The sequence below is a fragment of the Miniopterus natalensis genome, chromosome 4 (genome assembly GCF_054644295.1).
Source record: "Miniopterus natalensis isolate mMinNat1 chromosome 4, mMinNat1.hap1, whole genome shotgun sequence".
Taxonomy (NCBI): Eukaryota; Metazoa; Chordata; class Mammalia; order Chiroptera; family Miniopteridae; genus Miniopterus; species Miniopterus natalensis.
The window spans coordinates 17,684,497-17,706,734 of NC_142084.1; the positions used below are offsets into that span (position 1 = coordinate 17,684,497).

The following is a 22,238-nucleotide window of genomic DNA, read 5'->3' on the forward strand; positions in this document are numbered from 1 at the left end:
TAAGTCATGAAACCATAAAAAATCCTAGAAGAACACATAGGCGGAAAATATGAGACATCTCGCAAAGCAGAATTTTCACTGATAAAACACCTAGGGCAAGAGAAACAAAGGAAAAAACAAACAAATAAGACTACATCAAAATAGAAAGCTTCTGCACAGCAAAAGAAATCAGGGAGAACATAGTTGCCAATGATATATCTGATGAGGGGTTAATATCCAAAATATAAAAAGTACTCATACAACTCAACAAAAGGAAGACAACCCAATTAAAAAGTGGGCAGAGGACATGAATAGACACTTCTCCAAAGAGGACACACAAATGGCGAAGAGACATATGAAAAAATGCTCAACGTCACTACTCATCAGAGAGATGCAAATTTAAACAACAAATGAGGTACTACCTCACACCTGCCAGAATGGCTAACATTAATAAGTCAACAAACAAGTGCTGACAATGATATGGAGAAAAAGGAACCCTAGTACACTGCTGGTGAGAATGCAGACTGGTATAACCACTATGAAATCCAGTGTGGTTTCCTCAAAAAGTAAAAATGGAACTGCCATTTGACCCAGTGATCCCACTTCTTGGAATATATCCTAAGAAGCCTGAAACACCAATCAGAAAGAATATATGCACTCCTGTGTTCATAGCAGCATTATTTACAATAGCTGAGATCTGGAAACAACCCAAGTGCCCATCAGTAGATGAATGTGTTAAAAAAATGTTGGTACATTTACACAATGAAATATTATGCAGCTGTAAAAAAAAAAAAAAAAAAAAAAGGATCTCTTACTCTTTGAGGCAGCATGGAGGGACCTGGAGAGTATTATGCTAAGGGAAATAAGCCAGTCAGAGAAAGACAAGTGTCACATGATCTCACTTATAAGCAGAATCTAATGAACAAAATAAACTGACAAAAAAGAACCAAAGACACTGAAGCATGCAACAGACTGATGTATTTCGGGGAGATTAACCAATGAATTTATATGCATATATGCACAGCCCAGGGGCAGAAGATAGAGTGGGGAAGGCCTGGCGAGGGGGGTGGCAGCAGGGTGGAGGGGGTCAATGGGGGGGAAAGGGGGACACTGTAATACTTTTAACAAGAAAGATAATTTTATTATTTTTTTAATCAATGGAAAAATATCCTTGGGTGTAGGATTAACACAAAAACAAAAAAAAACATTGTCAAAAGTTAGAAAAAAAACAATGTCTTCACTGCCCATGTCTGTATTCCTATTAAATACCATTTCTAATTAAAGGCAATTAGTATCCCCACCCCCCAAAAAAGGCTTATTTCAGGCCTGAGATATCCTATTGTGCAGAAAGCAAGAAAGGGCACAAAGACTAACATGATCATATATAAAAAACACACAGGAACCAAATTTACGACAAGCTGAGTATCAAGAACAATGACTTGTGAATGATTAATTGACTGACAGATCCTATAACCATAGAGATCCTCAAAAGAAGAGAAGGAATTTCTTTACATGAATGTAGACTAGGATTAGAAAATGACCATTTTGCAAACCCCAGTGTAATAACTGATTGCCACTAAACAAATTAACTGAACTTAACACTGATAATAAAACACCTGATATTATATGGCCCCTAATATAAAACATGAAGTATCCTACATTACCTATAAAGTGTTATTTTTTAAAAATAGAATACAAATAAAAAGTTTATTGTACAAAATTAAGGCCTTCACATTTCATAGTTCACTAGTAGGGTACTAGGTTAATTTTTAAAAACCTACACAAAAATTTTACTTTCACTACCTCCCATCCCCAGCTATTAAAATGGCCTGACCAATTGTTATGAAAACAAACACTATAAATAACACCAAGTCTTTTAAAGGTAACTATCCCAAATGTAATTTCATGGCATAAGCAATCTTCACGGCATGGGACTGTGTGATCTTAAATCCTTGTAAAGCATCCCTGGTAGCTCCATTCTCATTGGTTTACCATAAAATGAAAATCCTTGTAACTGTCCCAATGCATCTGTGGATGAGCTCAGTTCTTTAAATATAAGAAAGCATTGCCCCCTCATCTTCATGGTCTTTAAAGCCACAATATCTACCACATGGCCAAAGTGAAAACACAGGGTATACAGGGATCTCTTCAGTTCTTCTTTTTCAATTTTGTATTCATGTTGTTGATATAAATTGTATGGTTTGGTCTAATATCCATCTTTTGGGTTAAACTCTTCAAACAACCTTAGGCTGGTACAGTGTCCCTATAAAGTATTCTTTTTAATTTTTTTGTCACTCCTCACTCAAGGATATTTTTTTCCATTGATTTTTTTATGGAGCAAGTGGAAGGGAGGAGACAGAGAAAAATCAGATGTAAGAGAGAAACATCGACTGGTTGCCTCCCACATGCGCCCCAATTGTAGCCGGGGTCGAACCTGCAACCCAACATCAAACCCGAGACCCTTTGGTTTGAGGGTGGATGCTCTAACCACTGAGCAACACCAGCCAGGTCCCTATAAAGTATTCTTGATGAAAAGTTTTAAATGTTTTTCAAGAGCTCCAGTTTTACTATAAACTGAGCGAAGATAGCTGTGCAACAGCAAAATTAAATTAAATGTTTAACCTGAGTCTAATGAAGCCTCTACGTAGGGATTCTACACCTTTTTCAATGCCATAGATCCCTTTGCAGTCTACTAAAAAGCCTATAGACCAGCTTGTCCAATAGATGAAGTAACAAGAAATGAATGAAATTAATTTCAAAATATATTTTATTTAACACAATATATCTAAAGTATTACCATTTCCATTTAAATCAGTATTTTAAAAAAATTATTAGAGATATTTTACAAAAGCACTAAGTGTTCAAAATCTAGGATATGTTTTACACTTAGGGCACATTTAAATTCAAACAAACCGCATCAAGTGCTTAACAGCCACATGTGGCTGTGGCTTCTATAATGGACAGTGCGGCTATAGAGCTTTTCTCAGAATGTTTTTTAAAAGCATGAAATACAATTCAAAGTATTATAAGAGAAACATATATATTAAAACTTAGCTATCAAAATACTTTACAAACAAATGTATAATAAAGCAATATATGTGCTTCATTATTAACATTAAATAAAATCTGGCAAGAAATATGATAACTACTTCACAGTAATAAACGTGCATATTTTTTAAAGACATATATAATTATTGCAGATATGAAAAGCACTGAGATTCCTACTAGTGACAAAGTTACAGGTTCAATTGAAAACTGGTTTGCTGTCTACATTAATATAGAAGGAAATGCTGAATTCCTTTGGTGAAAACAAAGACAAAACCCTAACCTAGACTGAATTTCAAGTTTATAGGAAGTATATGTTTTTAGGGGATACAGATGCATGGTGTAAAAAGAAACCATCATTAGGAAACAGACAAATACAGAATGTACGGCGTTCTAAAAAGACAATGAGGCCTTAACTCTTCAGTCAATATTTGGGAGGAGGAAATGGGAGGACTATTCTAGATTAAAAGCAATAGGAGACATAAGAATCTACTGCAACTCATATACCTAGTTTGAAGCCTGGTTTGAAGCAAACAGCTATTAAGACATTTGAAGGAAAATTGGCAATTTTTTAGAATTCATTAATATTAGGTATATTATAAAATTACTGCTCTATTTCTTAGGTGTGATAATGAAATTGTGGCTATGTAGAAAAATGGCTATTTTTAGGAGATGTATGTTGAAATATTTAGGGGTGAAGTATTAAAGTGCCTGCAACTTTCAAATGGTTCAGCAAAAGTAAAAACATATACATACAGTGATTAATAAATTATCAGCCCAGCTGGGTGTGGCTCAGTGGCTATGAACCAGGAGGTCACAGTTCAATCTTGGTCGGGGCACAAGCCCAGGTAGCAGGCTCAATCCCCAGTAGGGGGCATGTTTCTCTCCCTCTTTCCCTCTCACATCAATAAAAAGATGCTTGAAACAAACCAAAAAAAAAAAAACTGTAATAAGAAATTATGAAAAAGCCCTGGCTAGGTGGCTTGGTTGGAGCGTTGTCCCATACCAAAAGGGTACAGGTTTGATTTGGGTCAGGGTATATACAGTACCTAGGTTGTGGGTTCAATCTCCTCATGAGTGCATACAGGAGGCAACCAACCAATCGATGTTTCTCTCTCACATAGAAATTTCCCTTTCTCCCCCCCTAAAATCAATTTTTTTTAAAATTATGAGAAATACTCATAACTGTTAACTCTAGGTGGAAGACATATGTATAGGTATTCATAAATTTCTTTTAGCTTCTCCGTAAACCTGAAATTTCTCCTTCAAAAAAATGGGGGAAATGTTGTAGAAGTTTATGAGTAAATGTTCAAAATACGTACTACTAAAGATGTATATATTTCATATACAATACACAATGAAGTATAACTGGGGGGAGATATCTGGATATAACCAAAATATTAACAATGATGTTATCCCTAAGAGTTGGGGATTATGGGTTGTTTTAATACTCTGTTTTGCTTAACTGTATTTCTTGATACTATAAAAAAGTAGAATCTTTATTTTACAAGATGTAATAAGGCTAATACAATAAAAAGACATGCTTGATCATCACTTAACCACTTTGAACTTGTTTCCTCACTTATAAAATATTACCATCATTAATCTTTTTTGAAGATTAAGTTAAAATAGATTATAATCCACTGAAAAAAATGAGAATCCATGAATCCATGCTAAAACAAATAAAGAGAAGTCCTACCATACAATAGAATACCAACTAATAAATGTAGAAAAAATACTGTATTTAGAAAAAAAATCTCCACTTAGGAACCATCATCATAATAACTGAATTTGGGCAAGAATCATTGAAGAATGCTAAACAGAGTGGGTGAAAGTTTACTAAGAAACTGAATATTTACATAGTCTCATGATAATTCCCAAGAGATTATTTATTGATTTCAAAGGGGGTGAAATATAATAACTTTAGAGAAACCAGGCAGACCACCTTAATCAAGTGGTCAAAATTAACATCCCCAATAATGGGACAAATTGACATCATGGACCTTCTGATATGATGCACTCTGAGAAAGGATACAACATCACTTTCTGTGGTATTGCCTACCAAATTATATAACCTCTTCCAGATTAAAGAAGGCTAAGACATGACAACTAAATGCAGTAATTCTGGACTGAAATTGTACTGGAAGAAAAAAATATTGAGACAATTGATAAAATTTGAAAATGCATTATGAATTAGATAATAGTATTATATCAGTGTTAAATTTCTAATTTTTCATTATTATATTGTAGTTATGCCCTTGTTTCATGTCATGGGCATGATGTCTGCAACTTTCATATAGTTCAGACAAAATAATGTATTAAATACATGTATATATATACAGAGAGAAATGTAAAGTGGGAAAGTTGGAGGAAGAGAGAATAAAGAGGGAGAAAGGGCAGGAGGAGGACAAGGAACAGAGGGAAATGGGAAAAAGAGGGACAGGAAGGGAGAAGGGATGGAGAGAATGAGAGGGGTAGGAGGAGAAGAGAGGAGGAATAGAGAGGAAGGGGAAGGCGAAGACGGTAAGAGGAGGAGGAGAACAGAGGAAGAGAAGGAGCAGAAAAGAGGTATCTTGAAATGTGGCTAGTGTGGCTAAGGAATTGATTTTTTTAAATTTTATTTCATTTTAATTAATGTTAATATCTGTATTTAAATGATGACCAGGAAAATAAGATTATATAATGACGACAGGGACAAGATAGAAAAGAACATATCTGTGACTAGCCCACCCTTAACAACTTTAATATACAGTACAAATATTTGTGTATCATCTGCCATAAGTGCATGCTTGAGTGACAACAAATAGGTAGACCCCATAGATACTGCTGAAAATATCAGTGCAGGAATCACTTAACATTTCACCAAGACTTATCTAAGCATCAAAAAATTCTAGAATAACTGGAGATGGAGTGCCAAAAGAAATCTGGATTTTGGATTTGCTTAATCTGGTAATACAGAATGCTAGTTTCCAGGGAATTTGTTTCATTCCAAGTAGGCAAATATGTTCTCTATGCTGATATTATGTCAGGCCTATACTTTGGCTTTTAAAGGTTATTTGTCCACTGAAATCATCAGCCCAAATCAGTAAACTTTAGAAGATGGAGTGCTCTAGATTGCTGCTAAAGGGCTAATTACAGTTCAAGCAAATGTCATCAAATGTCACAGATAAGATATTTCAGAAAGAATGATTTACCCAATGGATTCTGCACTCCTGTATCCTAGCATTCCACAGTCACTGCATCAATACAAATATAACAGAAAACTTCTCAAGGGTTGTAAGAGGTGGGAGCCATGAGATATGTGAAGCCAGCTGAAGTAGTTATGTGGTCACATTCGTTTTAATTATTAAAGTACAACAACAATTCACTTTCCCAAAGAATTAACACTCTTTCATTTTTTTTCTTGAAATAAAAAGCCTTCTTGAAAAGCAGGAGCCCAGGGAAGGGCAGTTAGCCCAACCCCTGCCTAGGGAAAAGCACTAAGATTGAGGACTTGGTAACCTTTGAAAATCAGTAAATCAAGGTCCAAGCAGCACACACATGCATTCCTACTGCTTTAGAACCTGCAGCTCAGGCTCACTTTTCCTATATGAGCAAAACTGAGAACCAAGCCCAGCTAGTGTGGCTCAGTGGTTAAGCATCAACCCATAAACCAGAAGTCACAGTTCAATTCTGGGTCAGGGCACATGTCAGGTTGCCCGGGTTTCCGGCTCCATTCCCAGTAGGGGGCGTGCAGGAGGCAGCTGATGGACGTTTCTCATGATGTTTCTCTCTGCCTTCCTCTCTCTCTAAAATCAATAAACATTTTTTTGTTTTGTTTTTAATGAGAAGCAAGATGAGAGTACTGGTCTGAGAGATAGGGTCCCAGGCCAAGGGAAGCTGTGGAGAAGGAAGACTGGAGATACCTGGAAGAGGGAGGAAAAAAGGAGGCAGCTGCCCAAGGTGAGCAGGGGGGAAAAAAGCTCTGACACTTGGAGAAAAACTGAGCTTGTATTAGAGAAAGAACAGGAGTCCCCTGAAGATTTGTACAGATGTTGGTAATTTTTTTTTTTTTTAAAGTGCCCCCCCCCCCCAAAAAAAAGCCTTCTTGGTCTTGTTTTCCAAATTTTGATAGTTTGGGGTACAAAATAATTTCACTTTCTTCTTAACTCTAATAAAGGCAGAGTGTAAGCACAATAATGAATTGCCAATGATATCTGACTCTAGGAGAGACTGTTAGGAGGGGCCAGGACTGGTTAATCACGAAAACGCGCCCAGCTGCCCCCATCAGCTCTAGGTAATCTTTATGATATAAACCTAGGGGTAGCAAGTCATCCGATTTTTCAAGAGATCCAGAAATGCAGATTTTTACATGAACTCTCCCAACTTTCATATTAGCAACTAGTTCCAAAAAATTTTACCATTGTGTGGGACAAGCAAAGGTGTCTGAATAGGTTTGCCCTGTCTGTCAACACTTTGCAACCACTGAACAAGATTCTCCCCTAAAATCCTTCCATTTCTACATTCCAGAATTCCACATCCCCTTAAATAATTAATATATCTGAGGAAGTCTCTAGTCTCCCCCATAAAAATTCACCAGATGCAGGCTCCCACTAAAGATGTTAAGGCAAAGGACTCAATCACTCACTAACATTGAGAAACTTGAAATATACTGACACTTGAAAATTGGAAACCCATTCAGTGTGTCTTCAAGTCTTTCAATAACCATGATGGAAGCAGACTGCCTTGTACAGCATCTTTAATCAAAGGCCCTGCCAAGAGTGACACTGAACATTATTAAACTACCCTTCAGAGCCAAGTTATGACTTCGGTGACCCCAACCCTAAAAGGATTTCAAAAAGTTAAAGGAGAGTATTTAAAATCTAATGAGAATATGTTTGGAGATAACATGGCTTCTGGTACCAGCTTTGTCACTAACTTATTATCTGATCTTGGGCAATCACTTCACCTCTCTGGATCCTCAGTTCTCGTCTATAAAATGAAAGGGGCTAAATTCTAAGCTCCAAGTCCTTTCCAGTCCTGAAATTCTAGTATTCTTTTCATTTATATTATCTCTCCATAGCCTCTGTATTGTTTTATTAAGTGTAATTAATTTTCCCCAGGTTTATCCTGTGGTCTTCCTAGCTATATTTTAAGTTTAAGGAGGGTAACTATGCTTATACTCCTTTATATCCCTAAGTTGCTGGCAAGGAAAGTGTTTTATGCAGAGCAGACACAGTATTAGTTGAACTGAATTTATGTAACCTGATTTTAAAATATTTACAAGCCTACCAAGACAAAGCTCCTGCCTTAATCTTAGTCATATCTTCTGCTTCTCTACAAGTAATATTGTTTAAAGTAGCTAAACAAATAAGTTTCAAACTCTTGACAGTTTCTAAGTTTTCCAATTAACTTAGAGTACTCCTTTACAAGATCTATTACATAACCTACTACAGCTAGCCAACCTTAATGAATTACAGCAACCTAAGGGTTTTATAGGAGGGATCATGCTTAGCGGAACTAAATAAAAAGTTAAACCGTAGTTATTCAATCTTCATTATCTTATAAACAGCAATCCTAGCTATAAAGCAAAAGTTCACTATAAATTCAGAAAGGGGCAGAGATGTAGGCACTTGACCAGCAACCTTTATGATAGAAAGAGAAATGAAGAAGCAAACTGAAAATAAAAGCACAGCTCCATCAGAACTAAGGAAGGCTGATTGTTGGCAAACTGCCTCTTTTTTGCAAAGAGCTACATACCTTCTTCAGACCTTAAATGTTCACTTACAACAGAATAGCAACATCATTCTTAAAACGTGTCTGCTCCAAAGCTTTAGAATACCCTTACCAGGCTACTCAATGACATTTTTTTTAACAGCAAGGTTAAGGTAATGCAATGTTAGGATGTTTCATTTAAATGCAAATCAGAAAATTCAGAAATTAAAAGTACTCACAGTAACATTAACTGTCACCCTATACAAGATACAGGATTGTGCATTACTAGTGCAGTCACAAGGATACCAGGTTGCTTCTGCATTAAACAGAGTTAACACTGCTATTGGAATCTCAACTCTCAAAATGCCCAGTGGCTATCAGGGGGGAAAAAAAAAGGTAACTCTTATAATTATTACTCACCCTGACACCTGCCTCTTTTACTAAAGCCTCCCCCAAACCTGTCACCTGCTAAAATGTAAATTGGTTGGAGAATGAAGGAGGAGGGGAGAAGAAGGGGTAAGAGGTATACATAGCCCAGTCTGTGAGGCTGTTGACTGAGCTTCATCCCATGACGAAGGAGATCGCGGGTTCGATTCCCAGTTCAGGCACATGCCCAGGTTGCAGGCTAAATCCTGGGTAGGGGGTGTGCCGGATGTTTCTCTCTCATAGATGTTTCTATCTCTCTCTCTCTCCCTCTCCCTTTCTCTCTCTGAAGTCAATAAATAAAAGTTTAAAAAATAATAAGAGGTACAAAAACTTATTCCATGTAAGCAAAAGAAAACTTATGGTGTTTTCCCCCTCAAAATGCAGTCTGTCTAATCACAAATACAATATCATACAAAAAATGCTTAGCCTTGATCAAACCTAAGAGTCAAAACACAATCAGACTAACATCTATCCTCAAACTATTCAAAAAACTCAAGCTCTTTCTACGAGGCCAGCATAATCCTAATCCAAAACCAGATAAAGACACTACAAAGAATGAAAATTACAGGCCAATATGCCTGATGAACATTGATGCTAAAATCCTCAACAAAATATTAGCAAACCAGATCCAGCAATACAGTAAAAAGATCATACACCATGATCAAGTGGAATTTATTCTGGGGATGCAAGGTTGATACAATATTCACAAATCTATAAATGTGATACATCACATAAACAAGATGAAAGATAAAAAATCACATGGTCATATTAATAGATGCAGAAAAAGTATTTTATAAAATCCAGCTCCATTTATGATAAAAACTCTCAGCAAAGTGGGAATAGAGGATCATACCTGAACATAATAAAGGCCATATATGACAAACACAACCAACATCATACTCAATAGGCAAAAACTAAAAATGTTTCCCTTAAGGTCAGAACAAGACAAGGATGCCCATTTTCACCACTCTTATTCAACACAGTATTGGAATTACTAGCCACAGCAATCAGACAAGAAGAAGAAATAAAAGCCATCCAAACTGGAAAGGAGGAAATAAAACCGTCATTATTTGCAGATTACATACTGTATAAGAAAAACCCTAAAGACTCCACCAAAAAAATTACAGACCTAATAAATTGGCAAAGTAGCAGGATACAAAATTAATATTCAGAAGTTGGTGGCATTTTTATACAATAATGAACTATCAAAAAGAGAAATTAAGAAAATAATTCCATTTACTACTGTAACAACAACAAAATAATAAGGAACCTAGGAATAAATTTAAGCAAGGTGATAAAAGACCTGTACTCAAAAAGTTATAGGATACTGAAGACAGAAATTGAGGAAGATACAAATAAGTGGGAGCATATACCGTTCATGGATTGAAAGAATTAACATCATTAAAATGTCCATACTACCTAAAGCAATCTACAGACACAACGCAATTCCTTTTAAAATACCAAGGGCAGATGAACAGAATAGATTCAATGACATGGAAGCACAGATCAGACTGACGAATGTCAGAAGGATGGAGGAGGGCGGGTGGGTGGAGGAGGAGAGAGTAACCAAAGAATTTATATGCATATATGCACAACCCAAGGACACGGACAATGGTGGGAAGAGGGGCTGAGGAGGGGGATGGGATGGGGTAGAATGGGTCACTGGGGAGAAAAAGGGACATCTGTAATATTTTAAACAAAAATAAAATAAAATAATAATAATAATAAAGAAAAAAAATACCAAGGGCAGCCTGGCCAGTGTGGCTCAGCGGTTAAGCATCAACCTAGGATCCAGGAGATCGAGGTTTGATTCCTAGTCAGGGCACATGCCCAGGCTGTGGGCCCAATCCCCAGTAGGGGGCTTGCAGAAGGCAGCCGATCAATGACTCTCTCATCATTGATGTTTCTCCCTCTCCCTTCCCCTCTCTGAAATCAATAAAGACATATTTTTAAAACATATTTAAAAAATTTTTAAATACCAATAGCATATTTCACAGATCTGGAATATTCCAAAAATTTATATGGAACCAAAAAAGACCCAGATAGCCTCAGCATTCTTGAGAAAGAAGAAGTTGGAAGTATCACATTACCTGATAACAAACTATACTACAAGGTCACGGTAATCAGAAGAGCCTGCTACGGCCCTGGCTGGTTTGGCTCAGTGGTGCAGGGGTGAGGAACATCCGGCCCTCAGGCTGTAATCATTTGGTCTGCCCCTGCCAAGACCTCACCAAAGAGAAGCAGTTCCAGCCATCACATTACCGGTGAGCTAATTAAATGTTTGACCAAATATGGCAGGCTAATTTTTAAGTTGATAATTTTGTATGGCCTGTGAATGTTACAAATATCCAAATGGCCCTTGGCAGAAAAAAATTCCCCTCCCCTGGTAAAACATCAGCCCACGGACCGAAGGGTCTCAGGTTCAATTCCCAGTCAAGGGCACGTACCTCGATTGCAGGTTCGATCCCTGGCCCCAAATGAAAACCACAATGATAAATCACCTCACCATCACCTGCCAGAATGGCTACCATCAATAAATCAACAAGCAAGTGCTGGAGACGATGTGGAGAAAAGGGAGCCCTCGTGCACTGTTGGTGGGAATGAAGACTGGTGCACCACTGTGGAAAACAGTATAAAGTTTTCTCAAAAAATTAAAACTGGAACTGCCTGACAACCCAGCAATACCACTTCTGGGAATATATCTAAAGAAACCTGAAACACTCATTCAAAAGGATATATGCACCCCTATGTTCATTGCAGCATTATTTACAACAGCCAAGATCTGGAAACAGCCCAAGTGCCCATCAGTAGATGAGTGGATAAAAAAGCTGTGGTACATTTACACAATGGAATACTATGTGGCCGTAAAAAAGGAAATCTTACCCTTTGCAACAGCATGGATGGACCTGGAGATTATTATGCTAAGTGAAACAAGCCAGTCAGAGAAACAGAAATACTGTATAATCTCACTTATATGTGGAACCCAATGAACAAAATAAACTGACACACAAAATACAAACAGAGACATGCATACATAGAACAGACTAACAAATGTCAGAGGGGAGGGGGCGTTTTGGGGGCTGGATGAAAGAAGGTGAAGGGATTAACCAAAAAACATATATATACATAACACACAGACACAGACAATACTGTATTGATAGCCAAAGGGAAAGGTGGGGGGGGAGGGGTAGAAGTGGACAAAGGAAGGAAAATGGGGACACGGCAATGGGCTCATGATGTAATATGTAGATGATGTTTTTGTGTGTGTGTGTGTGTGTGTGTGTGTGTTTTAATACATCTTTATTGATGTGAAAGAGAGGAAGGGAAAGGGAGAAAGGGAAAAACATTTAATCACTCTCAAATTTAAACATCTGTTCCTTATTTTCTTGAGGCAATGGGGACACAACGATTACCAAAAACACTAAGCAAAGGGCAAAAGGTAAACCTTTAAAAAATGTCAACCATTTAGCCACTCAATCATCAAATATTTGAGAGCCTTCTCCATATAGGCACTATCCCAGATAGCACAGAACAAGACCAAGAGCCTTCATGAAACATACACTGTAGTAATGGCATAAGATAGGTATCAGTGTTCTAGGGGGGGGAAAAATTAAGCAGGGTAATGGTAATAAAATTATGTAGGGTCCTTCAAGGGCCTTTCTATTTTGATAACATTTGAGTTGAAATCTGAAAGTCAAGGAAGAGGCAGTCAAGTGATTATCTAGGAGAGGAGTAGGGAACGTCCAGCAGCAACGCCATATATCATTTGGTGTGCCCCTGGCCAAGGCAACTGCAGGCAGGACTTGAAATTCAATAAACCTAGGAGCTTTTTTAATAGCTAATTTTTAAGCTGATAATTTTGTATGGCCCGAGAGTGATGTTATAAATATCCAAATGGCCCTTGGCAGAAAAAAAGTTCCCCACCCCTGATCTAGGGGAAGAGCACTGCAGGCAGAAGTAACAGAGACAAGGGAGCATCTCGTTGGACTTGGGGTGGGGACAGGACACAATGTGGCTGCAGCACAGAGCAAGAAGGAGTGAAAGACCAAGTGAAGGGATGGAAAAAAGCTCCAGAGCTGCTGAAGTGACTATTTGCAGTAAGGACTGGATATCTATGTTCATTTACTTAGCTTCCACCACATATGATTGAAATCATTTACAATGTGTTCAAGAGGAAGCTGCACTAAACCCTCCTAACAGACAACTGATTATGGATGCACAGGAGGTCTCTGTTTCCATAAGAAACTGGATGACTCTGTTCTGAAAAGAGAAGCAAAGAAGATGAAACTAGCATCTGGACTGGAGGCACAGGAGAAAAGAGAGACAAAAGGAAAGGGGTTTTGTTTTAGAACAATGGGTCTAAAAGGCAGAGAAACACAGCTAAGAAGCCCACAGGAAGAAGAGGACTATAGTTTTCTTGGACAGCCAGGAGAAAAGATGCCTGCACTTTATTGGAGGCTGGGAAGTTACCCAGACTGAGAAAACAAGAAAGAATTGTATCGTAGACTATATACCCTTGATAACCTATTTTGTAATTCATTAATTTATCAAAGACTAACCAATTACCATGTCCCAGGATCCTGCTAGGTGCTAGGGACACAAAGACTAATTAGAAACCCCTACCAGATCATCACAGCAATTAATGATTAAGTACAAAAAGAAACAGGTGCCTTTACAATGGAGAAATCTGGCAGATGCTACTTAATTGTCTAAACTTACTTAGCATCACCACCAGTGGAACAACCTGACAACTGCAATGCCCTGAGAAAGATTCATCTTCACATAGGTAGTATTCTTGCAAAAACTGGAGACAATTAGACAAATCCAAACTGTAGGACATCTACAAAACACCTACATTCTCAAAAAGTGTCATTGTAATGGGAAAGAAAAAAAGGCTGGAAATCAAAACTAAAACAACATGACAACTAAATGCAGTATGTGATCTTTTACTGATTCTTGAATTTGAAACAAACAAACAAAAAAACTATAAAGGACATCACTGGGACAACTGGCAGAATTTATATGAGTATGGACCGTGCATGAGAGCAATACTTCCAGGAATCTTGTTAAAAGGCATATTCTGATTCAGTGGGTCTAGGGTAAAAAGTAAGAGTCTGCATTTCTCACAAGTGCCCAGGGAGAGCCAACACGTTTTAGACCACTCTTTAAAAGGAATTAAATGATGTTACCATATCAATGTAAAATTTCTTGAGTGATACTGTAGTTATTTAAAGGGCAATGTCATTATTCTTAGGAGTTACATACTGAAGAACTTGAGGGTAAAGTACTCTGATATCTAGTTTCCTTCCAAATGCCTCAGAAAAATGTTTACACAGAGGAACTGTGTAAATCTGAAAATGTTAATAATTGGTTAATCTAGGTGAATTGATAGATTAAGTGTTCATTGTATTACCCTTTCAACTTTCCTGTACATTTTAAGATTTTTCAAAAAGTTGGGAAAAAATGCTCACAGTCTAGGGAGGAAAACAGTTACAACAGAAAGTATGACGTTGTAAATTGCTCCATCAGTGCACAAGAGAAGCGCCCAGGAGTGACTTCCCAACTGGTCAACAAGTCCTCGTTCAGGATCCAATGTATGGGATGGGGGCTGGGAGCAGCTGTTTTAGGTACTGAAAAGGGGCAATGGCATCAGAGAACTTTGGCACCTTCCAAGAACCACAAATATGAGTAAAAAAAGATGATGAAGAGTCACATGGCAGAAGATAAGGCTCAAAGAAAAGCAAAAAAGTTAAGAAAGCATTAGAATTTTGGACTTCATCTTTTTAATTTCAAAATACTTTGGACCCATTCTATTCTTACTTAGTATTCTTACTGTTTATACCAGTTACTTAAGAAATCCTGAACACCACCACTACCACGACCCCAAAAAACAAAAGTAGAAGCCCCACCTCTTATAGTTACCAGAGTGAGGGCTAAAAGCTGCCAGCAAGTGCCCTCCTAGCCAGAGAGGCATTTCCCCAATCTAAAGGACTTCACACACACAACAGCAGAGCTGAGTTCCTCAAAACTCCAAAGTCCTCAAAACAAGCATTTTCTTTCCAATTTAATCCCCTTGTGGCCTTCCCCATCTCCACTGACCAAAGATCCACCAAACCAGGTCCCTTAGAAAGAGACTCCAGAACTCCCTTTCCTCCTCTTTCTTCCCCCTCCCCCTCCTCTGCACCTCACTAAATATCTCACTTTACTAACCTTTCCTGCTCTCAGGGCTCTGGCCTAGGTCCTGGTTTAGAATACCTAGGAGTCTTCTCCTAGCAGCCCTAGTAATCTTCCACAGACAAGATGAAGCCAAAACTCCTGCAAACAAACCTGACCCACAGTAGCCTGTCAGCCTCATCACCTGCCTCCGCTTCATGAAAAACTCTTCTCCAGTACATGCGCATGTCTCCAGAGCTTTCTGCAAGCCCTTTCCTCTACTCAAAGCACCCTTCCAGACTTTTCCATCTGCCTTCAAGATTCACACAAATGTCCTCTGCTTCCACAGAAAAAGCTGTTCCCTCTTTTCTGGGTTCCCCCAGCACTTTACAAGCATCTCATCTCTATTACAGCACTGCCACAGAGCACTATATCAGTGTGTATAACTCCATGAAACTGAAAGCTCTTTGAACACAGGAACCATGGCTTTTTTGAGCATGGTAACTTTCATCTAATAACATTCTATAAATTATTAATACAATTGGCTCAATTGTTTTAGGTTTCATCTAACATGTAGAAATAAGAAATGTCTCTCTTATTATAGATTAGTAAAAATGGGTGTAGATCGAAAATTCTTACCTATCAGTGATATTACTAATGCTAATCCCATTAGTTTGTAAATCCCTTGAGGTTAGCAATGGTGACTCCCACATTCTTAACATCTCCCCAGCACCTATTTTGAAACGCACTTACAATAAAGGTATAGTATTTAACTGAACCCTTCCCACAGCAGCTGAGATACAGCAAACTAAATATTGTCTTTGACCCTGACTCAATAAAGATACCCCAAAACTATCACATCTTTCACTGGTCTTAATGACCCTAAAGAAGCTTAAATTTCCCTCAAGCACTGCCATATTTCATTTTGTTGGATTTTTTCCCCTTCTCCCAAACTATCAAGCTCACATTTCACTTTGCACTTCTCTGCAAAATGACAGGTTTCTAAAGATACGCTTCAAAGTCAGTCCAGAGCTTTTCTGAGAACATGATGACCCCAGGTCCAAGGAAGCAAGAAAATGATAACAGGTGATTATAAGAAAGCTTGCCAATTTAGAGATTCCCCAGGAATAGAAAATCTCCATGAACACTGACTCATCAGTAATAGTAACTTACCCTTTCAGCTTCTGCCTTATTCACTGCATTATCATTTTTCACAAACCATGATTAAGAGTCTGGATTAATATTGAAATATTTAACATTATGAAATATTCAATATACCATGAGAGAATAGTAACAATACATCTTTGCTTGGAAAGAAAGCAGGTATCAAAGCTGCACAGGGCAAATGGACTATTAACAAAGACTTCTATCCTTTATGTCACTAGAAATAGGCCACAACAAATGCATTTTCTGAGTTATGACAGCACTTTCAATTTCAAGAACAGTGTGCAGTCTAACCTGGTTAATAAACCAGTACAGGATTATGTAACTTGATAATTAACTAGGCTTCAAACTTGCACCTTCAACTCATAATGCAGAATACTAGCAAAATAAACCATAACAATAAAACATTTTCAAAATACAATTGATGATCTACTTATATATAATATTTAATAATAAAGTCTCAGAACAAGAAAATGAGGGAAATCCACAGCTCAATATAACAAAATGGAATAGCCAAAACAATCCAGGAAAGAACTAGCCTTCAAATTATCAACTAAGAATAAGACAAGTTATTTAACACTAAGATTAAATTAGATTATTCATTACAAAATTTTAATGCAAGTGATGAGTTTTTTTCTCTGTAAAGCCCTCAAAGTCTTAAAGAAAATCTTACAGATGAAAATTATAATAACTTCTACAATATAATTCCCTCTCTTCTTTTACTATAATGGGAACATGGAACAGATAACAAGAATTTTAAAAATCAAATCACACTACCCATATAATACTTGTTCCAAATGATCAAATCTTTGTTACAAATATTTAGAATAACACTTGAAGCTACCTTCTGAACTGTATTTACACTATGTGCATTATCCAAACTTGCAGCCAGTGAAAAAGTACAAATTAAATCCCAATCAAAAAGTGGGGCTGATAGATGACAGTCCATCAGCAAGTAAATAGAAATGCATGCTAATTTCAAGCTCCATTAGAAATGGGTTTGGGGCATGCTTGCGCATAGAGAAAAGAGTTTGATAGTTATAAAAAAAACTAAAGAAAATAATGAACATTTAGAGGCTTCAACAGAGAAAGGGCAATGTTGAAGTTTTATTTTGAAGCGTGGTTATTTCTACACACTTTGAACTTTCAATAATGGGTAAATTTAGCATAATGCTTTTGTAGTGAGTAAACAGAGTGACACAAGGCAAGTCAATCCAGACTGTCCACTTCCCCACAATGGTTGGCCCACTCAACCCATGGCCACAACGTGGAGGTGCTAGACCACCAAGCTGCACAAGCAATACCTTCCAGGTTGAAAAGCAAACACACCAGCACCTAGGCAAATTTTCAAAACTAATGCTCTGAGATTCTCCCAGATGCCTGATATGTTTAACTTATTAAGAAAAAACAGAAAGTACTAAATAAGACTTAAAGCCTCCAACATGTAGAGTATAACCAAATTTTCTCTAAGTCTTCTAAGGGTGTGGCTTCACAATCAATCATGAGGAAAAAATTATTTGGGCTGGGACAGCAAAAAGGATAATTGAATCCATATTTTTCACTGTTTGTTCATTCTATATACAGAAACTAGCAAAAAATATACATTTTGAATGAATTTAATTTTTAACTTTATTTTTTTCACTTTTTACATGCAGCAAAATTCACTCTGGTGTATTTCTGAGGGGTTTTTTGTTTTCTTTTCAAAAAATAAAATAAAATTGCCCGGCCGGGCGTGGCTCAGCGGTTGAGCGTCGACCTAGGATCCAGGAGAATGAAATTCAATTCCCGGTCAGGGCACATGCCCCAGTTGCGGGCCAATCAGTGAGGGAGAGGGAGAGAGAGAGAGGGAAACATCAATAATGAGAGAGTCACTGACTGGCTGCCTCCTGCATGCCCCAGACTGGGGGTTCGCGCCCACAACCCAGGCATGTGTCCTGACCGGGAATTGAATTTCATTCTCCTGGATCCTAGGTCGATGCTCATCCGCTGAGCCACGCCCGGCGAGGCCTACTGTGAGTTTTGACAAACTCAAACAGTTGTGTAATCACCTCCACAATCAAAATAGAGAAAACTTAAAGGGCTTTATTTTCACAACAACATGTACATACAACTAAATCATAAAATTTAAATGCACAAAATATTAGCATCAAATCCTAATTTGGCATCAACTTACTATAAAACTATAGTAATCAAACAGTGTGGTACTGGCACAGAGAAAAAGAGACCAGCACAATAGAGTTGAGCCCAGAAACAAACCTTCCCATATGCTGTAGTCAAATGATTTTTGAAAAGGGTGGTAAGATTATTCAATGAGGAAAGGACAGACTTTTCAACACATGGTGCTGAGAAAACTGTAAGTCCATATGTAAAAGGATGAAGTTGGACATTACCTACACCATATACAAAAATTAACTCAAAATGGATCAAAGACCTAAATGTAGGAGCTAAAACAATAAGAGTTAGAAGAAAACATAGGGCAAAAGGTTCATGACACTGGATTTGTTAATGATTTCTTGGATATGACACCAAAGGCCCAGGTAGGTAACCAAAGAAAAAAAATAAATGTAAAAGGCAACCCAGAGAATGGAAGAAAATATTTGCAAATCATGTATGTGATAAAGGATTAATATTTAGAATAGAGAACTCCTAAAACTCAACAATAAAAACAACCAAACAACCTGATTATGTGCAAAAGACTTGAATAGGCATTTCTCCAGAGATACATGAAAAGTCAAAAACACATGAAAAGATACTCAACATCACTAATTATTAGAGAAAAGCTAACCAAAACTACAATGAGATACCACCTCACACTCATTTGGATGGCTACTACCAAAACAAAACAAACAAACAACACAACAGAAATACATGTTGGTAAGGATGTGAAGAAATTAAAATCCTTGTGTACTGCTGGTAGGAATGTGAAATGGTATGGCTACTGTGGAAAACAGTATGGTAGTTCCTCAAAAAATTAAAAATAAATTTTCTACATAATCGAACAATTCCACTTCTGGGTATATACCCAAAAGAATTGAAAGCAGGGTTTCAAAGAGATATTTGTACACCTGTGTTCTAGCAGCATTATTGACAGTAGCTAAAATGTTGCAATCTAAGTGTGCATCAACAAATGAATGGATAAACAAAATGTGTTGTATGTATACAATAAAGTATTATTCAGCCTTAAAAATGAAGGAAATTCTGGTACATGCTTCAACAGGAATGAACCCTGAAGACATTATGCTAAGTAAAATAAGCCCAATACCAAGGAATACATTATATGATTCCACTTTTCTGAAGTACCCAGAATAGGCAAATTCACAGAGAGGAAAAGAACAGAGTATACCAGAGAACAGGAAGAGGAAGATGAGGAGTTATTGTTTAATGGGTACAGAGTTGTTCTGAAAATGATGGTTGCACAACACTGTAAATTTACTTAATGCCACTGAACTGAACACTTAAAAATGGTTAAAATGGTAAATTTTATGTTGTGTATATTTAATCACAATAAAAACTTTTCTAAAATGTAGCAAATCTTTTCCCCAGGAATTCCACTTCTAAGAAGCTATTCTAAAGAAATAATCAAGGATAGGCAAAAAATTTAGCTACAAACTAAAGCAGCTCTGGAAACAAACTGAATGTCCAACTGATCAAAGAAGCTATATAATGGAATAGGAAGGGATCGTTAATATGCTATGTTACCTTTTCCTGTGGGAGCCACCAGCTTGAGAAGAGTGTGGTGTTCTCCCCCCTCTCCATGCCATTGCATGTGCTCATCTACTAGTATCAGTGTACTCTGAAAGGGGGAATCCTGAGGCAAAAATTTCACTTTGCCTGCTGCATGCAAGGCTCCCATTTGACCAGATATTGTGAACTTTGTTCACATCAACTTGCACAAAAGCAATAGACAGCCCTAAGCTGTCAGTGAATTGGCAGGCCATCCAAACCAGTGCTGAGTCTTAGGGTACTGGCAGAGCTGTGGCTCAAATTCCCAGAGTTTGAGGTGGTCAAACTCATCATTCTGGCGAGGCTGCTTTTGGAAATACGTGTCATGGAAGCTGCATGTTTGCACCAACCAAAACCTGGCTCTACTGGCAATGCACAGTGAACATGCCACAGAAGCTCTAAGGTCATCATATTGAGGAAGTTCCTGAACTTCCTTTGGCGGCGGAAGGTAAAAGTTGAAGGCTATAAGAAAACCAAGGAGGCTGATTTGCTTAAGAGACTTAAGACCTGGAATGATATCAAAAAAGTCTATGCCTCTCAGTGAATGAGAGCTAATAAGAACAAAATGAGAAACCATCATATCCCACCCAGGGGACCTTACATCACCTATAATGAGGACAACAGTATCAAAGCCTTCAGAAACATCCCTGGAATTACTCTGCTTAATATACAAAACTGAAATTTTGAAACTTGCTCCTGGTGGGCATGTGGGCCATTTCTGCATTTGGACTGGAAGTGCCTTCCACGAGTTAGATGACCTGTACAGCACCTGGCGTAAAGCTGCCGCCCTCAAGAGTAACTACAACCTTCCCACGCACAAGATGCTCAATACAGACCTTAGCAGAAGCTTAAAGCACCCAGAGATCCAAAGTGCCCTCCAAACACCACACAAGAAGATTCATGGCAGAGTTCCTAAAAAGAATCCACTGAAAAACCTGAGCATTATGTTGACACTAAACCCACATGCAAAGACCATGCACCAGAACACCATTCTCTGCCAGGCCAAGAACCACAAGCCCCAGATGGATAAAGCAGAAGCAGCAGCAGCACTAGAAGCCAAATTAGATGAGAAAGGGGTTCCAGGCAAGATGCCTGTAGTAGGGAACAAAGGAAAGAAGGTTGTTGGTGTTATGAGCACAAGCTTTTGGTGGGGAAAAAGGCTGCAGCTACCAAAAAACCAGCAGCTGAAAAGAAGCCCACAGAAAAGAAACCCACCACAGAAAAAAACACGAGTGCAGCATAAACTTAAATCTGTTTAGTCAATAAAGGTCAAATCACTTTGCACAGCTAATTTTGAATAGAAACCTGATTGAAGGCACACAAAAAAATGTTTTAAATGCTATGTTAGCATTGTGCTATTAATCATATTTCATCAATTCTAAAGCACAAGCATTTCACATTTTTAAGTCTGTAAAATCTGGATATGTCTTATAATTGATGGCATTTCCTAGTTTATTGGCAGTATTTCTTTTTTCTTAGCGGTACATAAAGGTTAATCTTACGCTACTAATATGAGAAACGTTCTAGTGATCCATTGACAGATTACAAAAGAGCGTAAGGTAAAACCTAGTTTTTATAAAGGTTGTATATAATGACTATACATGCCTATAAAAAATATTAAAGGCTATACACCAGAATATTATCTCTATGTGATATAAATGAGCTTCACTTAAAAAAACAACAAGCTGGATGTAAAGCTATGCCTTTACCCCTTCACCCTCATGTCAACCTGACTTAATTCTACATATAGCATAACTACATCTACTATAACTAATTCGGTATTTATTGAATAGTATTTGCTATGGGTTTAGAAATGAGTCAGGTATCACAGAACACAGGAAGATACAAAAGAATGTAATCGCTTTGAAGCTCAGCATGTAGCAAAAGAATTTATGGTCTAGAAGAGTCTTAAGGAAGGTAAATCAGAAACTTAATGCTATTTAAATACTGAACTAGTTCACTGGTTTTATTCTTAAGACAACCCATTTAATATGGATAAAAACTCATCCTGTCCAACACTCCATAACTGAAAAAATAAATTAGCATTTTATCAT

At 37.5% G+C, this 22,238-nt stretch overlaps 1 protein-coding gene and 1 pseudogene across 1 annotated transcript in view; one reads left to right on the top strand and one right to left on the bottom strand.

Annotated features, from left to right (window-relative positions):
- The window catches only part of CTNNA1 (catenin alpha 1), a 174,225-nt gene that overhangs the window by 144,784 nt on the left and 7,203 nt on the right, over positions 1-22,238 (bottom strand). The gene's annotated exons all lie outside the window — the stretch shown is intronic.
- LOC107530100 (large ribosomal subunit protein uL4 pseudogene) lies at positions 13,154-21,427 on the top strand (annotated as a pseudogene).